This window comes from Protobothrops mucrosquamatus, unplaced genomic scaffold (assembly GCF_001527695.2).
Source record: "Protobothrops mucrosquamatus isolate PMUCROS unplaced genomic scaffold, P.Mucros_1.0 scaffold368, whole genome shotgun sequence".
Taxonomy (NCBI): domain Eukaryota; kingdom Metazoa; phylum Chordata; class Lepidosauria; order Squamata; family Viperidae; genus Protobothrops; species Protobothrops mucrosquamatus.
Genome location: NW_015386702.1, coordinates 542,772 through 559,605, shown reverse-complemented (window position 1 = coordinate 559,605; position 16,834 = coordinate 542,772).

The following is a 16,834-nucleotide window of genomic DNA, read 5'->3' as shown; positions in this document are numbered from 1 at the left end:
GCAGTTTTCAGAAGACGAGTTTTCCATCCCTTGTAGTAAAGCACAGCCTCTTAGTAATTTCCCCAAATCCTGCCTTCCCACCACATCTCACTTAATTCTACGAGCAAACCCCTTACTCGTACTCCTTTCTTACTTATAGTGCTTAACCCAGCTGCTTTATATTCCTTCTATATCTCTGCTTAATTATCAGGATGCATTCAAACACATGCAACAGGCAATTAACAGTTCTCGGGATACACTTCTTGCAATCAGCAACTATTCACAGCTGAACAAATACTTCCTCAGAACTATTTTTTCTTCCATTCAGTCGTGTCTAATTTCTCAGAAACTGCCTGGATAAGCCTCCAATTTTCTTGGCAAGGTTTTTTAGAACTGGTTTGCCATTGCCCTCTTCCTATGGCTGGCCCGAGGTCACCCAGATGGCTTTGTGCCTAAGACTAGAACTTTCAGTCTCCCATTTTCTAACCCCATAGTTTAATTGCACCTTCCCTATTCACACTCTTATCTTTGGCTCTTCTTCCTATTGAGATCCAAGCACAGTCTTGCTAGACTATTACTCTGTATAATGATACGGCTGTCCTTTAAGCCAATTTCAAAATATGATATAGAAATACCCATGCCAGGGCTTTTTTATATGTGACAAGCACAAATAATTGAAAATGTCTACCTAGTCTAGATTGGCAAGAGCTGAGCTGGGTAACAGGAGCTCACCCCACCGCAAAATCTTGGCTCTCAAACTTGGACTGTTGGTTTTCCAGCTGACAAGCTCAGCATCTCTAAACACTGAGCCCTTGCGCCCAATTGCTCAAATACAAACTACAATTAATCAAGAATTAGAAAACGAATAGGTCCCATACTTTTCTACTTGCTACAGTTATTTTTAGTTTGTTTCTGTACATTATATGTTTTATGATTTAATCTTTATTTTGTTAACCACTCAGGGAGAATGACTCATGCCAGCCTTATCAGGTTTAGCTAAATAGCATGTAACACTGGAAAGAAAAATTAAAAGCAACTCTGCTGGTTAATACAAATGTTTCTCCAATCAGTTCATTAAATATTTAGGATATTTAGGATTGCTATTTTCCTTATTAGTATAAGAAAAAAAGACAAGAATGTGTAAACTCCACCTCGTTAAGTATTTGTCCATTTTCAGAGATTAGCGTTTCAGTTAAATCTCTTAAGGCAGGGGTGTCAAACTGCGGGCCCACAGTTCAGATGCATCATAGCAAAACCGTGCCCACCCAATGACGTTGCGAGTTTGACACCCCTGCCTTAAGGCTATATATTTTTACCTTCACATTTTTTCATAGCAATCAGAATAGCTCAGCAGCAGAGAATTGACACCTTCAAGTACAACCTAGTGATTTAATGCTATGCATTTAGTAAAGATTTATCAGACTTTGCTATGTCCCCCCAAAAAAAACTTTTGCAGAAAGAAGCAAATATATAACAGAGCTTTGATAGTGGGCAATTAATTCCCTATTTTAAACCTCTAACGTGAATGTGTAATCTTTTTGCTATTAAGTAACAGAATGCTTAATTAGTAAAATTATACACAAAAATGGAGGACAGTTCACAAAGGCTGCAATAGCAAGCACATGAGAGAGGATGGTATCAAGTCAAGGTTAAAAACAAAATACATTTGAGAAAGTACAATGTTCTCTTGGACTTAATCTGCTAGTTCAGACTAAATCGCAACAACAACTTTGAATAACAAAGTTATCCGTAAATGTAAGGGCTCTTCCTCTCTGCAGAAGGAATGAAACAGAAGGTATTTTTCCCCCTCAGTTATAAAGGAAAGCCATTTTTAATGGTTTTATATGGGATCTACCCACGCTGTTTTAGTTTTAGTGCATGCCATACTCTCAGAATCCATCAACATCACAGAATTTAAGATTTGATTTGAAATTTAGTGTGCTTTGATGTCTCAACATAATCATTTTGTTTTTAAAACAACATTGGCAACTTGTGGTACTTGTTGGACTCCATATTGTTGGACTCCATGACCTTTAGCTAACAAAAGTAACTGGTGTGAGATAAGAGGCATTGCACTGGTTCACAACACTTGGAGGGTCACCTACACCCCTTAGCTATTCTTGCTGTAGATAAGCACTTCTATAAAAACACAATTCAAAGTCCACTAATGGAATAGCATTGGGTTTAGTGTATTCTAGAGCAGGGGTCCCCAAACTTGGCCACTTTATTACTTGTGGACTTCAACTCCCTTCAATTCCTGGCTGAGGAATTCTGGGAGTTGAGGTCCACAAGTCATAAAGTGGCCACGGTTGGGAACCCGTTCTAGAGAATAACAAGGATAAGGAAAAATATTTTTGGGTGTGTAAAGGAAATAAAAATATAGCAAAAGACAAAGCAATGCATTTCTTTCATATACACTAATCTAAAACTTTACTATCCAAGAAAAGTTTCAGATTGATGTTATACCTAATCCTAACAGGACTTGATTTAATAATACTTGGATAAACTACTAAAATACAGAATGTTGCAAGGGTGTTTTTCTATTATTTGTGAATTGCCATTTAAACCAAATCTTCAGATTACTTCTGGCAGACTACAGCTTCAGAAGAACCTATTAATCACAACACTGATTCAGTGAGAAGGGGAGACAAATTAGCACCTTCCATCTGCAAATGTATTTCAAATCTCACTTTCCAAAGGACAACTAAATATTAAATAGAATATTTTAAAAGATCTATTCTACCAGCTATTTCAGACTCAATAAACATATTATAACTTCTATTTCTTTTTACTCAAAACTGAATTTTCAAGCTTGATATAAACTTCATGTATTAATGTACATTTGTGTTTATTATGAAAGGACCAAATAATTTTTTGACAAATATGTTCCCCTATCTTGAGTTTTTCATATACAATACAATAATTTTTAACTAATCTATACAGATCATTTTCTAAGTACATATCCTAAATTAAGATTACACGATGATGTCATATTAAGCAATGTTTGCTTGGGCACCAAAATGTATTCATCCATCCTCTAGTTTGTAAACCATGCTTTGTTCCTTGGGATAGGTTCAGACATCACACTAATTAAGAAAAAAGAAAACAATGTCTGAAAGAGTTTAAGGCAGTAATTGGCTGTTTTTGTTGCTGCTAAAAAAGAATCCCTGCATATTGGCAATTCTTGTTATATGAATAATTACTATTAATACATTTTGACCTAATATTATGATGTTAATATTATAACAATATTAAGTGATCAACTACCCATCCAGAATTATTGAAGTTGTAGATGTAAAATCACACTAAATTATTTTGTCTAGAAACAAAATTTGGCTTTCAAGATGTTTTACCACATTTTCATTTCTTGTAATGTGTACTGTACCACATTTTGATTATTTTTTTACAATAGGTTTTCTACCTTTTTAATGGTCTCTTGGGGGGGTTGCATACTTCTAATCTGATTATAACTATTATTTATATGCATCAAGGTCATCAGGGCAACAACTGAAGAAAAAAAAATCCTAATATTGTTCTGACTATAAATGTTTTAGAATTGCATCATTCATATACTTTATGTATTTATCTGTTACATTTATTTGCCATATTTTTCACCGTGGGTCTACCATAGGTGGCTTATTACAATAAAAAGAAGAAGAAATGAAAAGAATGTAAACAAAACAGAAGTAAAATAATAGAACAATGAAATAAACAATGAAAAAGAAAACAACAAGAATACATCAGTATGATAACAAAAGATGGTTGGATGGACAGCAGATAGCGATGGAATCTGCCATCAATTCAGCAGCTGCCTCCAGTGTGGAACTAGCCCTTGTTTAGATCAAGAATGACTATACTAATATTTTAAATAAAAAAAATTAAAGGGGATTGTATTTCCCCAGACATAGAATAAAAGTTACAGATTCTTCAACACCCAACCCCTGATTCACACATAACAATCACAAAGGTTTATTTGCTTACAATGTAATCTAGGCTAGCGCAAGCACTTTAAAGATGAGGTACTCCTGAATCCTCATTATATGAACACCGTTTTGAATTCTTTAATTCAATCTTCTTCAGTGTGGTACCCTCAGGTTATAGTGGACTACAATTCCTGTCCTTTCCATCCAGCAGTCTAACACATATGGGAGGCAGGAGATTGCTCTAAGCAAAATCAATTTTATAAAGTATGCATTACTCTATCTGCAAGACATTTCAATGGACCAATTCACTATGCAGATCAGCCACATTTTATTTCCTACAGCAAATCAGGCCACAAGAATTTTTGGGATTCCTAAAGTAATTTCAGATATAAATATAAATTTCTCTTCCATATGCCTTTGTAACTATTAGGTGTATTTTGAAACATTAAATGTTCTGTTTTGAAGGATAAGTATCAGCAGTGCTTCGAATTTGAAAATTACAAAAGGCAAGCTACTTAATTCTTATAGTAAAAGCTATCTGTCAACTTTAAAATGAGCATGGCTGGAGCCATTTTTTTCTTCTCATTTCTAGTTGACACATAGCACAGAGGGAAGGGGGTTGCCAGGTGATGCACTAGACAAAACAGACTTTCTCTCTCGGACTTTCTCTCATGGGAACCAAGGGCTGCTCTAGAGACTGCGGGCTGGGCGTTTCATGAAGAGCCCGCCAACAAGGAAACATAGTTGCTTGCATAGCCTTAGGGGTGGGATTTCTTAACTTTGTATTGGGGAATTCTTATGCATCTCTTCAGACTTGGTTTGACTTTTGAAGTGCCAATACTTTGTATTAATAAACATGTTCTTTGAGGAATTTGCAAGCCTCGGAGTTCTGCTTTATTTGTCTCTGTCTGTCAGAACTATGTCACTATCACTTTCTATTAGTGTCACTGAAATTAAAAACTTTGAGGCACTGCCAATCAGAGAAATCAAAGAGTGCAGAGAACAGGTACAAAGATGATTAGAGGGCTGATGGCTAAAACATATGATGAATAGTTGCAGGAACTGGGTATATCTAGTCTAATGAAGAGAAGGACTAGGGGTGACATGATAGCAATCTTCCAATATCTGAAGGGCTGTCACAGAGAAGGGGGGGTCTCCAAAGTATCTGAGGGCAGGACAAGAAATAACAGATGGAAACTTATCAAGAGATCCCACCTAGAACTAAGGTGAAATTTCCTGACAGTGAGAACAATTAAATCAGTGGAATAGCTTGCTCTAGAAGTTGTGGGTGCTTCATCACTGGAGGATTTTAAGAAATGTTTGGACGGCCATTTGTCCAGAATGGAATAGGGATTTGTGCTTGAGCAGGGGGTTGGACTAGAACAGGGGTCTGCAACCTTAAACATTCAAAGAGCCACTTGGACCCAGAGAAAAGAAAACACTGGGAGTCGCAAAACTTGCGCACGCACACATGCAAGAAGTGGGGAGCTTGATTGAAGAGTTTAATTAAAAAGAAATAGAGGCTTCTGTGCATGAGTTCTCTCTCTCTCTCTCTCTGAGAGAGAGAGAGAGAGAGAGAGAGAGAGAGAGAGAGAGAGAGAGAGAGAGAGAGAAGGGAAGTGCCTCTCTTTGTCTCTGTCTCTCTCTTTGCAAATGGCAGAGGAGGCTGGGAGCTGCCGGAGAACGCTCAAGGTTGCCGACCTGTGGACTAGAAGATCTCCAAGGTCTCTTCCAACTTTGTTGCTTTGTATTAGACATGCGTCTAGAAATTTTCATCATAGAGACACTATCTCACCATTGCTCAACTTCAGATAAATATCAAAGTTTTCAATTAATGCATATGTCACAAGATAGTTCTTAGTAAAAACAATGATCTATGAGGCACCACATATATATATATATATATATATGTTTGAAGATATTTATATTAGAATGAAATACCTGGTCACTATTTCACTTTGTACTATTTTTTGCTAGGAGTGTCTCCTTAAAGACTTCGAATGGATTTGGGCAGTATAGGTAGCCCTTGATTATGATGGCAATTGGGACTGGAATTTTCATCACTAAGTGATGTGATTATAAAGCAAGGGAGGCGCAGTGAGGGTGAGGAGGGTATGCAAATGGCTAGCATGTCATGAGCACAGAGAGATAGGGAAAGAGGCATAAGTCAGGATGGGTGTGCGAGGAAGTAAAGGAATATATGAGAGGCACAGTGAAGGTTTGGAGGGTGCAGCATGATATGTAAGAAGTGCAGGTTGGGGAAGTTGTGTGAGGGTGCCTGAGATGAATTGCATGAGTCTAGGCGAGTGTAAGATGGTGTGTGAGAGGCATGGTGGGGTCAGAAAGGGTGCATGGGGTTGCATGAGAAGCATGATTCAGGGAGGGTGCCTGACAGATGGTACATAAGGGTGAAGCATGAGTTGGAAAGGGTGTGCGGGGTATGAGGCAGCCATGGTAAGGGTACATGAGTGGCTGGCATGGCACGAGCTCGGAAAGGCTGGGGGAGGGTGCATGGATGTGGGTGATTTATTGCATTGACTTGCTATTTTCCCTGCCAGCTTCCCATTGACTTTCTGGGAAAGCCAGCAGGGAAGTGATCATGTGGTGCTGCAAACAGTTGTAAGTACAAATTGATTGCCAAGTGTCCAGATCATGATCATGTGACTGCAGAGGCTGGAACTCTGAGGACTGATTCTAACTACTACTGTTCAGCGCTATCATAATTTCAAATGGTTGTCGCTCAATGACTACCTGTATTAGAAATGCAAGTGTTACTACACAGTATACAAAGCCCAATTCCCCTTCTGGTCTCCAATTTGTGCAATACTGATAAATATAAGTTGAAATCAATCACGCTGTGGATTTCATTACTAAATTATAGAGGAAAGCAGGAAAAGAAGGAAACAGACATAACATACCAGGAGAATTACAGGGATTTGAAATGGTCTATCTTGCATTTGCAAAGCTACAGCACGGATTTGATTTGCATAAAAATTGAAGGAAGTGAAAATACACAACGTCAATTAAATTAAAGCCCTCATACTTCTCCTTCTCTATATGAAACACTGCTAGATTCAGCGAAAACCAAGTGGCTTCCATCTGCCACACTGTACAAATTGGAATTGTTGTTCTTTTGTAACACAAATAACAAATCTACCAAGGAAACCAAGGACAATTTTAAATAGAATAATATTTGGGGTTATCCATATATGCAATTATTATTCATAAAAATTCATAAACTACAGATAATCCCCAACTTACAATCACATTTGGGACCAGAATGTTGCTTGTAACTCACAACAGTCATATGTTGAAGCTCCCACATAACCAAACATCATTTTTATGGTGGTCATTAAGTGTATCATGTGGTTGTAATCGGCATGAAAGTTGGAAATTATGGTCACATGAATGTGACATGCTACAACCGGTCATAAACATGAGCCAATTGCCAAGTGCCCAAAATGCAGTCAGGTGGCTGAGGGCAGGGGAGCAACATTTTACAGAAGTGCTTTACAGGCCATGAAGCACCCCTTTCAAGGCCACGGTAAAACTATGAACAATTGTTAAACGCCTGATCATAAGTCAAGGACTCCCTTTATTCAACTTTTAGTGTTAGGTAAGGATTTTATCATTTTATATAAATGATTTTATATGTGTTAGAAAGAAAGATCAGAAGAGACTGATGCCATGCAAGCATAAACATAACCATTAAAATAGAAATCAAACATAATGCACTCACCTGTATAACCTCTATCCCTCTTTTTCTGAGGAAACAAAAGGGGAAAAAAAGAAAAAAATACGTATTAGGGAAATGCACAACCACTCAGAAGTTTAACATCAGTATAATAGTATTTGGAATAATTTTATACCTGAGTGTTTAAACTTTTATTCAGCAGAAGAACTCCTTTGATAATTTAAAACTTTTGTGGTAAATTTCTATACTATTTACTGATTTGTGACCAAGTTCTATTAAAGTTAATGGCATTTAGTTTTGAGCAAAGTAAATATTTAATTAGAAGATGATTTTATACTCAGAAGAGTTACAATTCAAGCATTTTACAATCTCAATTTCCAAAACAAAATATAATAAATATAACAGCATAAAAACAAAATATTTTTTTTCAACTTCAAGGTCTGTTTAAACTACAATTTGGTAGTACAACTGGCACAGTATATTTAGTACTATACTATACTACACTACACTACACTACACTACACTACCACAATCTATGCCCTACCTATTACTACAATGTTGTGAACAAAAACTTGGAATTGGATCATACTAATTATGATACTTCGAGAATTGAGAAGATAAGTGATATATAAATCTACAAAATAAGTAGGTTGCACTTTAAAAAAACTCTATAAAAATATAGCTCACTGAGTAATCATTGTAACCATCAAACCCCAAATTCTTTTTTCTTAAAAAACAGATATCAACTGCAAAAGAGTTCAGTGTGGAATAAAAAATACATCTCCTTTATGGAAAAACCCCCTCTAGTTTTTACAATTGGAAAACATACTCGTGACAATATGAAAATTTGATAGAATCCTTTCAGTGTCTCTTTCTGTTTTCACACACATAAAATCTAAAGAAGAAAATATATGATTCTGAAAAAAATGGTAAGAATGAACAAAATTTTAAAATAGTTACTTCATTAGCTTGTTACAACTCATTATAGCAGATACATATATTTCCAAGATTGCAAGGCTGTAACAGAAACCTTCACACATATGAAGTCTCCCTGCTGTGGCCACATGATCCTGTAAACATATATCGTTGCTTTAATGAGTTGGAGTCAAGTGATACATTTGTTAGTGGAGGTTCTAAAGCACCTCTTCCATAGCAAATTTAAAGCATTGCATAGCCCTATATCCAAATTAATTAAACCCAACAAATAATACCTGAGGTATCATCTAGTTATAATTACTTTAAGAAATTAAATTTTCATAGATTCTTCCATACATTATCTCAAGCTTATTTAAGAAATTAAATTTTCATAGATTCTTCCATACATCATCTCAAGCTTATATTTGATATTCCTAAAAATCAAATTGGCAATAAGAAGGCAAAAATGCAATCAATTCCAGAAATTCATATACTTTTCCCAAAAGCAGTTCAAAAGCAACTGAGAAGGAATTTGCAAGATAAATCTTTAAACTATAAGGAGTAAATATTCCATGTTAGAAATATGAAATGACCAAAGGGAAACAGAAGCATAACAGCCAAAGAATGTGCTCTGGGGAATAGAAAGAGACCAACTAAAGTCAGGGAAACTATATCTGATTTTTTTTAATTGCATATTTTAACCTATGGCATATTTTATGCTGCACCGAGTGTTAATCAAGCATGTGAGTGTTGTTTTTCTTTTTAAATTGACTTTTGAACTGAAGAGATGGACCATTATATCATATTACTAGGGACCATAGTTTAATGATGTTTCTATTGCAAAAAGTAATCTTGCACTGCACTGACCCTCAGCATATTTCCTTAAAGAAGGATCAAGAAGCAAGTGACCAAACTATTCAGGGACTTGACAACTCTAAATGTCAGATTCTGTATAAAGCAGTTTCATATCTTTTCTACAGCCTTTTTTCTAGAAATATTGATATTAAGATTTAATCAGAAACAAAGTTTTATTAAAATACACTGGTTATATTTTAATAACTTATTTTTATAAAGAGTGGTTTGTTTACTTGCATCCCATCTTTATTTTTTTATAAATAACTCAAGGCGACAAACTCCTTCATCCTCCTATTTTCCCCACCTCAACCCTGTGACGTGAGTCAGGCTGAGAGAGTATGGACTGGTCCAAGCCCCAGCTGGATTTCATGGCTAAGGCATGACTAGAATTCACAATCTCCCACTTTCAAGTCTGGTCCCTTTAACCACTAGACCAAATATTTACTCAAAGCATTTCTAATATACAAGGACACATCGTGAGTAGTAATTTTTGCCAAGATTGATAGTGAAAGATGATCTGACCTTCACCTAATCAGCATTCTTTAATGCATAATAGCATTCTAAATCCTCTTCCTCTTGAACTTGTGACACTTGCAGTCTTTCTGTCTTGGATTAGATTAAAAGGGCTTTGACAGGGCTTTTTTTCAGCAAGGCAGAAACCCTGTTGAAGACTCAGTGTAAGCAGGATAAAAAAAAATCCCGCCCCCCACCCCTCAGTATTTAATGTCAAAGTTTTTCATCATGCAGAGAGCATGATGGAAAGGGAGATTATAATAAAGACAACAAATTTAGAGAACCAGAACTCAATTTGTTGTCCTTTCAAATTTTATAACGGAATGAGATTAGTTAAAAGTCTCACAATGAAGGAATATTTTGATATAAAGTCTAAACCATAATCTCTTGGCTATTTAAAAAGGAAAGCCCATTTTTCTCTTACTATTAGAGCTTGTTACCTAAGCAATGCCAAAAAAAAGAGCTCAAATTTGTGATAAAGGAGATATGAAAAAAGAGGAATCAAAATAACTAATCACCCATTGCTTTTGGTAGTGGGATGTTTTGAACTAGATGTTTAGTTTCTTTCATTTTTCCTCCTCTGTCAACAACAAAGTTAACAGTTAAAAATACTTAAGGTAGCAATACTAATACCCACAGGCACAGAGCCAGTAATATCTTTAAGAGATTCATATACAATCTACATGGCAGTATTCTGAAATTTTTATTAATACACTGAAACATTCCAGTGTTCTTCAGTAAATGAAATTAAAATGTTATTCTTTTAGAAACCTAGACCTAAAATGGTCATTCTTGTACTTACTGGCTCCAAATTCATTTAATCAACATATTAGATTAAAAGAGCTTTGACAATATAAAGTCAGCAAGGCATAGAAATCTAAGAAATCTCTTAGAAGAAATAAGAAGTAATGAACTTTGGGAAATTATTTACTTGTTTATTTCTTTATAAAGTTTATCTAATCACCCAACCTGTAAAAAATACCACTGGGATTAGATTAAAAGGGCTTTGACAGGGCTTTTTTTCAGCAAGGCAGAAACCCTGTTGAAGACTCAGTGTAAGCAGGATAAAAAAAATCCCGCCCCCCACCCCTCAGTATTTAATGTCAAAGTTTTTCATCATGCAGAGAGCATGATGGAAAGGGAGATTATAATAAAGACAACAAATTTAGAGAACCAGAACTCAATTTGTTGTCCTTTCACAACAATACTATGATACAATACATTTAGAGGCTAAATAATTTATTGCTTCCTAAACCTATAGGTCAGTGATGGCGAACCTTTTAGAGACCCAGTGCCCAAACTGCAACCCAAAACCCACTTATTTATCACTGGATGCCGGGTGGGCGTGGCCTCAGTGGTCATGGCAGACTGGGTGGGCGGAGCCAGGGTGGTGGGGGCCAGTCCCTCGCTATCTCCGGGGCATGGCACGTATGCCCACAGAGAGGGCTCTGAGTGCCGCCTCTGGCACGCGTGCCATAGGTTCACCACCACTGCTATAGGTTTTATTCTTATTTCTTTATTTGTTAAATTTATTTGCTACCTATCTTGCCCTGGGGCTATTCTAGGAGGCTTACAATAATAAAAAGGATTACACCAATAAAATGAAAGAAATGAAAAGCATGTAAACAAGTAACAATGAGAATTTCTTATGAAACAATAAGAATTAAGTCACTGCACAGATCTGGATCATATGAATCAGAATATTGAACTTCAAATATGAATGCCAGGCATTAATTTCAGCCATGAAATTTTGTTACAGAAATGCACAGCATTTTTCAAACTTAGAATCTTCTTTCAATTCTGCTCCTTCCAACATAAGGAGAAAATATACAAGGTTGTCTCACTCTATTGCCAACCTGCAACCAGTCGCTTTCACCATGTTTAGATTGTGATCTCCTATACTTGTTTACAATTAACATGAGGACCGTGAGAAGTGTTGAGATTCCTATTTTCTTAAGAACATTCCAGAACTTAACACAATCAGCCTACAAACATGTGAAAGAGTAGGTTCACACGATGTAAAGTTTTTTCTTTTGTAAGATATACGGACGATATATTTTAATATTTTATTTTCATTCAAACATAAAGATAAAATAAAAGTGATACAACTGAAAAAAATGAAAAATTGAGCTTGCAGTGATTTATTCAACAAAGAATTAACATACGTCATTCGTTTCTGTGACCCATGTAGATATAATTTGTGCAGCTTTTTTCTAATGATAGTTTTATGTATTGNTAAGATATACGGACGATATATTTTAATATTTTATTTTCATTCAAACATAAAGATAAAATAAAAGTGATACAACTGAAAAAAATGAAAAATTGAGCTTGCAGTGATTTATTCAACAAAGAATTAACATACGTCATTCGTTTCTGTGACCCATGTAGATATAATTTGTGCAGCTTTTTTCTAATGATAGTTTTATGTATTGTGATATAAATAATGGTAAGAGCACTACTACTAGATCACTGGAAGTTTTTAAGAAGAGACTGGACAACCATTTGTCTGAAATGGGTTTCCTGCCTGAGCAGAGAGTTGGACTAGATGGCCTCCAAGGTTCCTTCCAACTTTATTACTATTATTATCTTCCTCCAAATGTGCTGGATTACAACTATTATCGCTGGTCAATATAACATGTTGGTTAGTCCTGTAATTTATAATTTTGCTATGCAGCTGCATAAAAATCAGTAAGGATCTGCATCAAAATCATTATTCTTTTATATATGGCAACACGAGGTTAGGAATAGGGGATTATCCAGGGCTATTACTCAGTAGGATACAAGCCAAACTTAAGTATGGGCAGACTTGTATAAAAGCAGCTACAGAGTTTCCAAAGTAGATGATTCATTGTACTACAAATACCACATGCTGATGTGTTAATAGATCAAATGACTATGGTAAACTAAAAAAAAAAAATCAGAAGGAAAATGATTGGGGCCACTGTATAGCTATAAAGATGATAGTGTGCCTCAGTGGAAAATTTCCAATAACTGTAAGGAGTTACATAGCAATTAGTTTAATATGGTTCAAGGTACTCTGTAAAAATAGCAAATAAGAGCAGTGCATAACTTAAGAGTCATTATCTTTGCCACAAATAGAGTAATTTAGCAGAAATGTGTTTGTCTCTCTTTAAAAGTTTTAAATGTCATTTACGGCAAATTAGCTATCATTTGGATAAGCATCCTAGGCATTCCTACCAAATGAAAATTACAGAAAGAAATGTCACAATAGTATTTGGACTCTAGAAAAATAATAGAGCTATTACCTAAAATTCTATTAGATAGTCAAATCCAGAAAGTCTTTATTCTGTCTGATTTTGTTTTATTTGACATCTGAGACAGAACTATTACTGGGTTCATTCATATCACCAAGTCAAATTATGATTTGTTTGGTTTTGGTTTCACGTTCTGTATAAATTTGTGTTTGTGCCTTATTTATCAAATTACTTTTAAAACATAAAATGCATGACTGAACCAAAACAATATACTCAAGTTTTTGGTTTCTTTTTCCTTTTAGAACAGGTACATTTTGAGGGGGGGGAAATGACAACTATACTTTGCCCATGTAACCTAATAGAAGAGAAATATTTCAGAGTGGCTATTCATAAATTAGTCTTAAAAGCCCGACTATGTTTACTTGTGATTAATTTATTAATCTAATATTCACTTAAATGAGAGCTAAAAATCCATGTGAATTGTAAAACAGACGCCTTCCTCAATATAGTTTAAATATCATCCAAATTACTGTGATTATGTAAGATCAGGGCTTTTTTTCTCATAGAACGCCCAGAACGGAGTTCCGGTACCTTTTTTAGATGGAACCTTGTAGGGTAGGCAAGGCGGGTTGTATGACGTGTGTGAGTTCCGGCAGCTTTTTTTTTTTTTTTTTTTTTTAGAAAAAAAGCACTGTGTAAGACTATGCAAAATTTGTCTTTACTTGTAGTCTAAGTCAGTGATTCTTAAAGTGTTGTCTACAGAGATCCAAGATGGTCTACCATATCTTCCTCCTACATCCTGCCTTTCCACATAGCCTCACAGTCAGCTAGTTTGCAAGAATGGATCGGTTACTAAAAACTGTTTCACTAAAAGCAAGAAAGTGATAATACAAGTAGCAACATGAGTACGTTTCAGCAATTTGAATTTTCAACAGGCCTTCAGCACAGATCTGATTCTCAATCTACATGTACTAAATGTAACTGTAATCTTGTACAAACAACTCAGAAGAAAAGTACAAATTATAAATACAATGATGACTAATATAGGTTTTTACCAGACTGAAGTCCATCCATTCTTAGCCCCTTAGTATTTATGGGGTTTCTACTGAATATAATTCTTGCCCAACAGGTTTGTGTTACGAGATATTCCTATTCTGATATGAGTAAAATAATTTTAAGTCCTTTAAAAATAGAAAATATGGTAAGGCATACATAAATGCAATGTCATTTTCTAATTTGCCAAATATATGAATTCTTGTGCTCTTAATGATGAGAGGATTGTTTGTTTAATTGGGTAGTCTCAGCCCTACATTAACTATTAAGCGAAATAATCACATGCTTAGAGCACCAAAGAAAGGTACTACTAAGTCTTTCCCCCTATCTATCATGTCCCTAACTCTTTCACTGCCACACTCAACTTTAGCTGTTTTTTTTTATAATTGTCCATAATTGGTGTTTAAAGAAGAGGGTTTTTTTTTAAAAGGGGTTACCTGTTAAGAGATGACAGTTTAAAAGTTTGATTTGAAAATGTCATTGAATATTGCATTTATGTCTCCTGGTGTGAACATTTTGATTCTGTCAAATGGCACCTCTATTGGCCTGTGTTTAGGGTATTAGTTGGCCTTGACCCAGTCCTGGGCAGTCTCTATTTTTTCTAAATTCTCATTTGTGGTCCAAGGTTGCTGATTTTAAGAAACAGTAGCCTGTAGCATTAGGGGTACTATAACACCTCAACTTATCTTACTCCTAATATTAATGTTCAGCAATGATGTTTTGTTGCAAATATATCAATTCAACTGCTAGATAACTAAATTCATTATAGCAATATTTTTAACCTTAATAGACAGGGAGAAAGGGGGGAGGGAAAGAAAGCATTCTTGGAAATCTAATGAAGAACACACATAGGAAAACAAATTCACAAACCAAAGTGCTACCATCCATCAGATTAGCCCCATTTAGGCACAATGCTAAATCATAATGTTCTTTTCATAAGAATCATCCGTCATCACATATTTTATATATATCACTCTCCCCCTATAAAGCATCTGCAAGGTTAACACTATAGAATAAATAAACTTAAATATCACTTTTGCCCAAAGTCAAATTCAAATCAAAGGTTAGAAAATTATTTCAGTTAATTGTAGTTAAAATTCATCAAAGTTTCAATCTAAATATCACATTGTACCATAGGTAATTTTTAACCAAAGTGAAAGCTTCTAGTCTCCTTTTTATTGGCACGTTGGATGATAATGGAAAGCAATTAAATCTCAACTTAAAGTCTTAGTGAATGCAGTGCCTGGTAGAAGCAGGAAAAGAACTTCCATAGACCAACTGATGCAGCCTATCGCTGAAAAACAGGATGGTACTCAAATGGGTAGGCGGTATCTTGATGGCTACGAAGTTTCAGCATACCAGTCACAAACTGAAGAAACTTGGCAACCTCTGACCACAAACTGCTTTCGGTGAAGACACCTCCCACAGATTTTGGGGGTAATTTTGTGAACTTCCTGGGGTTCAAAGCTGCAAGTTGTGGCAAGATTTTAACCATATTTTCTCTTATCTGGTTGCTAATGCCTGTATGTGTAGGCAATGTCTGTTTTTAGCTCAAAGCAAGAAAATGGAGAAAAAAACCCCTACCAAATAATTAAGAGATATAACTTAAGGATTTCTTTCTCCATAGAATAGAAAAAACAAAAAGCTATTATAATTTCTATTTAGCAGACATAGGATTTAAGGGTATCATTATTGCACCTTTCTCAATCCCAGGCAAGGTTACAAAACTCTTTTGGGAATTTTTAACAATTTTTATGTACCATTTTATGTTCATAGCTGTTCACCTGGAACATCTCTAAATATACAAGCTGTTAAATTTTGCGTCACAATGGTGCTTACATACTACCAAACCATTCTCCTCCTTTTTCACACCATTCACATTTAAGCTGGGCAAATAAGAAAAATGACTACACATTACTAACACTGAAAAAACATTGCAAAAATAGATAAATTAGCTTTAGCAACTATAGAAAGCAATAGCCTCATTAACTTTGAGTGCAAAAAGCTTTCACAGCCACTTCGGTTGCTCCTAGACTGAAAATTACTCAACTAAAATCATCTCATGTTGACTAAACACATGTGGGAATTTTGTTGCCCCTGCCCATGAGCTACCATGTTACTTTTTAGTAGCTAATACTACCTTAGATTCTCAGTTTCTCAACCATTCAGCTGACTTTGTATACTCCAGATTGTCTTTAATTTGCCGTAGTTAAATCTTCAGCTTTATGTTAAAATCAAACTGCCCTGAAGAATAATTCTAAAAAGGGCTCATTTTGGCCATCAAATGCAACCTCCTCCTCAATGCAGGAATCCATATTAAAGCATCCAAGACACAAACTGACTTCTTCCTCTTAAACGAACCAAATTACGGGAAGCTTTTTCAAAAATTTGACAGATTTGCTTTCTTGCAAGTTAAACCCATTGTTCTACATCCTGCGCTCTGGAACAAGAGAGAAAGCCTTGACCTTCTTCTATGTAACATCCTTTCAGATATTTGAAAAATGCTGTCATATTCCACCAAGCATAAGAAAGCTAAGCTCTTTCCATTTCTTTTCATAGGTCTTTGTACTACTCTCCTGATCATCTTGGATGCCCTTCTCTGAACTGTTCTAATTTATTTGAATCCAACTTAAATTGTCATGCCCAGAATCGGGACAATACTCAGTGTGTGAATGTGTATTAAA